The sequence below is a fragment of the Choloepus didactylus genome, chromosome 6 (genome assembly GCF_015220235.1).
Source record: "Choloepus didactylus isolate mChoDid1 chromosome 6, mChoDid1.pri, whole genome shotgun sequence".
Lineage (NCBI taxonomy): Eukaryota > Metazoa > Chordata > Mammalia > Pilosa > Megalonychidae > Choloepus > Choloepus didactylus.
Window position 1 is genome coordinate 24,466,877 of NC_051312.1, and position 8,665 is coordinate 24,475,541.

Consider the following 8,665-nt stretch of genomic DNA (forward strand, 5'->3'; position numbering starts at 1 on the left):
AGCTGCTCCCAAAGCCCCTCCTTTCTGACAGTCTATAGTGTGTTACTGAGTCACCATAACTATATATATTGGTCATTTTCATTTGCAATATCTCTTTGTTCATTGCCATTCTTCCTGCCACAAAGAATGTGAGGCTTACCTGAGCACTTGGCTCCAAATCATTTTGGTCAATTTTTTGTGTGTGTCAACTGATATTATATTTTGGCCTCAATTCCTAGAATCTTTTCTTTTTGGGCATTTCTTAAATAGGATTTTGGTCAATGTTTAAGTAGCTACCTGAACAAGGAAAGATGAGATACCTAGTGATACAATTATGTATTGATACAATTTTCCTGGTATTCAAGTCTCCGGGTTTCTAATCACCAAGAGATTTTGGACAGTTTTTGTTTTTGGTTTTTTGTTTTGTTTTGTTTTGTTTGTTTGTTTATTTGTTTGCCTTCTGCAGAGGGTAGAGGCTGCCCGCCTTCCCTGGTGCATGGCTACTCTCCTCCTTCTTAAAAGCCAGCACAGTCTCAGTCCTCTGACCACATCGCCTGCCACCTCTGATCTCAGCTGGGAAAACTTCTTTATTTAAATACTCTGATTCCCTGGGGCCTACCTGGATAATCCAGGGCAATCTCCCAACCTCAAGGTCCTTAACATTACCACATCTGCAAAGTTACTTTTTCTGTGTTAGCTAACATTGTTTAATATTCAGGTTATGAGGAAGTGGACGACATTGGGGAGCCATTATTGTGCCTATTAAAGAAATACACCTAGGATTGGAATAGATGGGGCTGTATGAAAATACTCCACCTTAAAAGATAATGCAATTTGTGACTGGGTTGCAGTGTGGCCTAGTGGCCTGGGCCTGGGGATGCTGCTTGGGGCTGTCGGGCTGCTTGCCCCAGGCCGTGTGGTGACTGTGCATCTGCCAGAGCCTGGGCTGGTTTCACAAGGCCTCAAGGTCTGGGTGCGGTGGGGCTGTGGCCTGACTAGCATGTTGGTAGCGATGGGGCCATGTTGGGGTGATGAGGCTGCTCACATGCTCCCTGCTGTGGGCGGAGGTGAACAGGGTCCATGAACTATGAGCCTGGGCTGCAGCGGGGATGGGAGCGGAGGCCTGGACCGAGGTGAGGAGGCATAGCCAAGACACTGATGGGCTTCTGGCCTGGGATTGGCGTGCCAGTGCGGCGCCTGGTCGAGATCCTGCTGCTCGGTGTGGGCTAGAGCAGCAAGTTCACCTTCCTCAAACCGATGTCCCTTATCCACGCTTGCAAGTTCAACCTGTAGGCGCTGCTTGAGTTCCGAGACACCATCGTCACAACATCCTCAAGGGCTCCTGAGTCCTTGTTGATGCCAAGACACGTTTCGTATTCCTTGGCAGGATTCTGAACATGAAAAGCAGAGGATGTTCTTAAGGGGCTTCCTGAAGGAAGCAGGGCTGCCTGTGGAGCTGCCACCTTCCAGCTGTTGTACCTGCTTTGAGGCTCCCTGGAGGAATTCTGGCATCAAGGAAGCATTCAGCCTGAGGACTGAGTTCCAGCTGGGTGGATCAGTGAGGTACTCCTGGAAAACTTGGACCACATTGGCCAACTGCATTACTTTCCTAGTAAGAAGGACATCATGCTGGCTAGGAAAGCCACCAAGGGAATTGTGGAACATGATTTCAAGATGAAAATAATCCCTTTTAAAATGGTGAATGTGGGTGGTCAGCAGTCTCAGGGCCAGAAGTGATTCCAGTGTTTTAAGAGAATCATGTCCATCCTGTTCATGGTGTCCTCTAAAGAGAGGATCAGGTCCTCATGGAGGACAGGTGCACCATCTGGCTGGTGGAGTTGATGAACATCTTTGAGAATGTAGTCAACAGCAAGCTCTTCTTCAACATCTTCATAATTCTGTTCCTCAACAAGATAACCCTCCTGGTGGAGAAGGTGAAGATGGTCAGCATCAAGAAGCACTTCCCAGATTTCAAGGATGACTCCCACAGTCTGGAGGATTGGCAGCACTACCAAGTCCAGTGTTTTGACAGATACAGAATAAACCACAGTAAGCCACTCTTCCACCACTTCACCACCTCCATTGACACAGAAAGCATCCCCTTCATGTTTCACACTGTGTACCACACAATCCTTCAAGAAAATCTGAAAGATATTATGTTGCAGTGAAAGAGAAAGCCTCCTTGCTTTTATCATCCCTGACAGCCTCAGTAGCTATAGGGTGCAAATGATCGATGTGGTCCTTGAGTTGGTTTCCTGGGATCCATGCCAATGACCTCCTGACTTACTGGAAAGCCAGTCAGACAGATGAGCTCTAAGCAGAAAGATAGAGAAACCAATGTGCACTACTGAATCCTGGAGACTAGTAAAACTGGTAAGAGCCAAGGGATCACTTTGGCATTAATTTGTAACACCTAATAACACAGCTTTTCTTCTTTTTGCATGAACTTTATTCCTTTGCTGACGCGATTTAGATTGAGGCTTGTTACGTGTGTGTTGGTACGCAAGTCTTCAGTGAAGCAAACTAACCTGAAAGTGTTGCCTAGGGGTAGTTTGTAGGACATCAAATGCATGCTAATGCTGCTAAATTCAGGGAGCAAGAGCCTGGCCTCCACCTCCATATGTGGCTTCTGAATGCCGTCTCCCAAAGCAAACACATTGCCTTTAAAACTGATGCCAATTCCTATGAGCCCTAAGTCTCAGTCTATTAGACGGAGCTAAGTCACCGTGCCTGAGTGTTAACTTCCAGTTGTAGGGAATATGATGTAAAGTTGCACTGGCATGGTCCTGCTTTAACACTTGCACCCCAGAGAAGGTCTTTCTTGCCTGGTAGAATTACCCAGAACCATAGCATGTAATTAAAATTGGTGGAAACAGCATGATGATGGTGAATGCTCCTCTCTGAAGGCATGCAGTGGTGCTTTTAACTTCTCTCCCACCCCTCCCTCTCTTCCTCCAGCCCCACCCATGGCATAGACATTTAGGCCAAGTAGCCTTGCAGATGACTTTTTTGTCTTAATTGCCAGTCATCTTCTGGCACTTACAGTTGGAACATTTGGGTGTGTCCTTCTTTTGGAAATACTGTAGAGCTTCCTATTCCTCTTTTGGAGCTTCAGAATGCCTGCAGGATTACTCATGAAGCTCTTGCTAATACAACAGCTGCTTGATGAGTGCCTCACAGGTTCCCTCTCAGGAAGTCCACAAGCTTGGGAGACATTGGAGTTTCTCCAATTGCAGCTACCCCACCCTTGAACAGTTGGTTTCTGCTTTCAGCCCCTTTAAATCTGATTTTTCCCCAGGTCTCTTGCTTCTATTTGCATTTATACACTACAGGTAACCACCACCAGGTAGAGCTCTCCTTTTGGGAGAAAGGCAGTGAATGTTGATGTGAACTGGTAAATCTCAAACTCAGTTAACTCTCCAGTTACCTGCCAGGTTTGTTTCACTGTGCTTAAAAATACATTGCATTCCAAACTCCTCCCCTCTATTATTCCAGTAAGAAGTCTGTCTGGTTTGGCCCTTTCCAGGCATTAAAAAAATAATTTAGTTCCCCCTGTTACTGGGACCAGAGAGTCACTGCAGTTTACTAACACCCCTGGGCCCCTGCCACTGTTTCCCTTCACATCTCATCTGTGCTCACTTTCAGCTGCACAGATAAACACCTACCACATGGCAGAGCTGACCCAGGAGAAGAGGAGAGAAAATCTGCTTTTGAGTCATCCTTGTTATCCCAGTGTTTTTAACTAGGAGACAACAGGGAATTCTCTTTGGTGCTTAGGGATTTGTGCCAGTGCTTGGTAGGGTTAGGGCTCTTTTTATTTTGGGTGGAAGAAAACTTGTTTTTGTACTGTTTCCTTTGGCTCCTCACAAGTTGAAAAGATGTGACCTGTGATCAGTGCAATGGACCTTGTCTGAAAGGAGGAAGACCACCTCTGCTAGGGCTCTTGGGGGCACACTCCTTCTGCAGCAGCTGGAGGAGCCAGGCCCATATCTGCCACCCCCATCCCTCCAGGGATCACTCTCCCACCTTCCAAGTGTGCTGAGCTTCAGGCCTGGAGGAAGGCGGAATGGTTCCTCAAGTGGCTGGAGATGGTCTTCGTGGTCTGTTGGAGAAGTCTGCACTCATGATTGTGTAACTGGTGGGACTGTTTGAATCCTTTCCTCATGGGTGTTAGATCAGCCTTTTCACTGAGCATGTTTCCCTTTAGACAGTCAGGTATATTTACTGATTCCCATTCAAAACCAGAGCCTGAGTGAATGGAATCCGGAATCATGACTAGAAGATATAGTGGGGTCACCAGAAGTCCTGGGAGCCCTGAGCAGCTTAGTGGCTAATCCTCAAGGGTCACAGAGCCACTTCCTTTGCCAAGCTTGTGTTCCCTCCTCTTGTGTAATGATCCTGATGAATTAGAAGGTCCTTAAAGAACCCTGTAGCACTAAGTTCTGTGACTTATTGTAACTGGTGAAGAAGATAACTATTTGCAGGCAAAACTACAGTCTTGTGCAACTTTTCTATTCAGAGATTGTAGACATTTTGTCTCAAAAGCCTTGGGCTTTGCTTTTTTTTTCTAATTTCACTGTTATCCACCAATATTGTCTTTTTTCCATGACTTGTTAGAGAAGTAGGAAGTAGTTGTACCATCTTTATTATTGCAAAGATGTAACAGTAAACTCCCTCAAAATAAGATATTTCCTCATAGTTATTCTGTTTACACATTAAAGACACATGTAGGTTTTTTTACTGAAATACATTTTTACATCTTCTGTTTGTAGAGAAACGGTTTAGAAACTGTGTAATAGCTTTGTAATTTATAGAAAGTTCTAGAATTCTTATTCTTGTAATTTTTTGTCTTCTTTGAAAAAAGAAAAATGAGTCAGGTTATTTTCACACCAAGATCAGAATCTAGTTGTGAATGAGATATATCACTATGGCTGCCTGAGGGGCTTGGGGATCCCGAGAACAGACATTGGTGGAGTCCAAGTGTCACATGGGACTGTCCATCTTCACTTCCCACTTCTAAAAAAGAAAAAAAAAGATAATGGTATTTATTTACTAAATGGTGCTTTTGCTTTGTACTAATAAAAGCAATGTAGTGGGTTTTACTATTACAAATACTTTCAATATTTTCACAATTCTTATATTTGCAAATTAAAAATGTATGAATTGGTATTTTATTATTTTAATTCTCCTTTCCCTGGTGATAGCAATGTTTCCAATCCTTCAAATATTTTACCCATATGATTTACCTTTTTTGGTAATGTCTCCTCTGTTTTTCTTTATACTGGTGATGGTATGTGTTTTTTGCTATATATATTGTTGATACAAATCCTATATTAGTTAGCAGTGTTGCAAAAATATTCTTAATTTAGTATGCTTGAGTTTATCTGTTTTTATCCTTAGATTTAAAACTTCACTTACATGAAGGTGTAAAATTGGAGTTTAAAGTTTGTTTCAAACATTTATATTTCTAATCCATTTGAACTGTTATAGAAAAATTTTGGCAGCTCCTGCTTTAAAGCTCTAGAGGTCTTCAGGAAAAGTGTTCTCTTTGGGCTTGCCAAAGACTCAACTTGTTATTTCTCTAGTACACTTAGTCTCACCCCATGGGATCTGTGGAATCTTCAGGCCAACTTGGGAGCTGCTCTCATACTAAAGCTTGGACATTCTTTGGGGCCTTCTTTTGTTCTGGTCCCCAAATTCCAAGCCACACAATGGTTGGAGCAGCATTCTCCAATGTGTTATATGCTGCCTTTAGAACCAAGTATTGCCTACCAAGCACCGTGTATCTTTCAGAGTGATAGGAAATTCCAGCCCTAATATGTTACTTGATATCTAATATCTAATACTGAAACCATTCTAGGGAGTTTCCCTTTTAGTAGTTTAAGGTCTGGCATGGTAGAGCCAGTAGTTTCACAAACTTTTAGAGTGTCAGGATTTCTGGGGAAACTTTTAAAAGTTCCCCATTTTAGATGTTCAGATACCCAGTCCCTAGGAACAGCTATCAGAGATCTGTTCCTAAAAAAGTCCTCAGGTAATATTGTTGCAATCGGTACAGTTTGATATTTGGGTAATATGGACACTGTCCATGTGGTTGCTTCTTTTGTGTATTACTTGATAAATATCTACTGAGGCCAAAACTCAGTAATAGGTGCAATGTGCTATGAAGCTTGCTTCCTGGGGTGTACATAAATGCATGTCTACTTCAAACCTCTTTAAACCTGGTGACTATTAATGCTGAGACCATTGGAGTTCTGCTGCTTATTTCCTTATGTCATTTTTTTGAACTTTCATGGGTCATCCGGAGCAAAAACCAGCCACATGTTTGACATGGTGTGTGTATCTGTCAAGTTGAATTCAAGGAAAGGGAAACATACAAGTTATTTCAAATGGAAAAAGATTTAATAAAGAGACTTTTACAGTTAAAAATATTTGTAGTAGATGGAAAAATAGGTGTCAGGAACACATCAAGAGTGCTGGGATTCAGAGGTCAGGAATCTGGGTCTCACTATCTGAATCCAATAAATAGAACTTGGAATGCCCTAGTCTGCCATGAAATCATGTCTAGCCACTCATGTCTCTACTGCTTTGCTGGTTAGAAAGAAGAGAGTATTTGGCTCACTTCTACTTTCCAAATTCCCCACAAGTAAATATGATTTCCATTCATAATGATAGGTGCAAGGACATTGGAAAATGGAGTTCTGAACATTCTAATTTCAACAATTAGAAGAAGGGTGGAAATTATGCTAAAAGGGGCATTTCAAACTATTTACCCCCAAAGACCAGAGAATGATTAAAGTGGTTACTATTTCTTAGGAAGGTTCCCTACTCATATTGAGCTTTGGGATTCTGCTTCAAGGATATTTTCTCAGTCTTCTTCCTGCCTTCCCCTCTGGCTACCTTTCTTATTGGTTGTCCCAGGCTTCTGGCTGTTATTCAGGTTTACAAATGAGTCTTACATCGTAACATTTTTTTTTTTAAACAAGAACTCAGGTGTTTCTTTAGTCTCTTCCTAGATATAGTGTCTATTCAATTACAGGTTGCCAGTGGACTTACAGGGGCCATGAGTAAATGTTTCAAACTTCACTACATAAATGAAAGAACAAGAAATGATTCAGTCCCACTTGGTCCATATTTTCCTTCCTTCCTCTGGACCCAAATAGCCTAAAAGTACAATTGATTATTCATGAAATAATGTGTAATTATTCAACATCAGTCCTTCCTATTTTACAGTGGTAGAAGGAATGCTGTACTTTAATATAGGCTAACAATCAATAATGAATCTCAAGTCAGAACCTACCACAACTGATTCCACCTTCAAATAAGCCTCATAGATGCAGATACATTTGTCTATTTGTTGGAAAGCCCATTTCTTTGGATTTCCATTTTTTATTGAATGCAAAGTACTATATGACTCTCAATTCCCATGTTTGACATTGGATATTTACACTCTTACAAGAAGAAAAGTTTTTCTCATGTGAAACACAGATTTCTTCCTACAAGGCCTGAGTCCATCTTCATTCTACTTTTCTAATGACCCTCCAGCAGTGTCTGGAATTTCTTGGCTTTAAGATACTTGGACCCATCCTGGGGGTGAAGGTCCTTTTCTTTTAAAATAAAGAGTCTTTCCAGGGAAGAGTCTACATTGACTTCAGGTTACTTTTTTCTCTTCTCTTAGAATTTAAGAGGGCTGTCATATTGAAGAACATACCTTTTACTCTTGCACAATTCTCCTTGTGTTGTTACTTATAAGTATATTTTTTGGTGCTTCATTAGTCCACCTGGTATTACTTTGATGGGAAACATTTTTCAACCAGTTATCATGGCATCTATAATATTTTGGTGGAGTTTTCTATTTTCTGCCTTCAAACTACTTGCCAAAGCTTTTCTGTTAACTTTTTTCTTCCTGCTTTAGAGGCTTGTGGCCTACTTTGGAGTTCTCAATGATTTTCTGCAGTTTAAACTGTCTGATCAAAAAGGATTGATATGTATCTAATACATGGGTGACCTCTGTTTAGTATTTTATGTCCATCTACATTTTAGATTCTCTATCTCTATTGGAGGAAGAAAACAAAGTTTCATCATTTCTCTTTCCCTAAGACAAGAGTTTAAAGAGGGAAACTAATGAGAGAAATCAGGTTTTTCAAGTGTTATAAAATGTCATTAACATGGGCATATTGTGTAGAAAATAGTCTGAGTCATAAAATGTTTTTACAGTAATAAATTTATTTACATTTATATTTGGGTAAAATTTAAAGACAATTTAGAAGAGCAATATTGTAGATGATTACAGGAACTTGTAGTTAATGGAAAGTAATGAAATTTTAATACTATTTCATAATATTTAATATTTTTATATACAAATAAGGCTGTTTGTACTCCTTAAGAATATACTTGAAATTTAATTGATATACTAAATACTTTGAAAATTTTATATGTTTTATAAATTTAGATAGTCTTGATAAAGCTCTTTTCCACTGGTAGTGTCAGAAAAGGTTCTCAACTTATTCTAGGGTAAATTAGTTCCCAGAGATATTTATGGCATTTCCCCATTCTGATACCTTTCTTTTGAGAGATGAATCACTTGTCTAAGAGGAGAATGTGTTCTCAATTTCAGAAACTTAAAATTGTATGAATTCATGTCTATTGGATATTTTGAGTTGCTCAATTTTAATAATTTGTGTGCAAT

The 8,665-nt window shown here is 40.6% G+C and overlaps 1 pseudogene; it reads left to right on the forward strand.

Moving 5' to 3' along the window:
- Positions 1-1,088: 1,088 nt before the first annotated feature.
- On the forward strand, positions 1,089-2,147 carry LOC119538131 (annotated as a pseudogene).
- Positions 2,148-8,665: the final 6,518 nt, after the last annotated feature.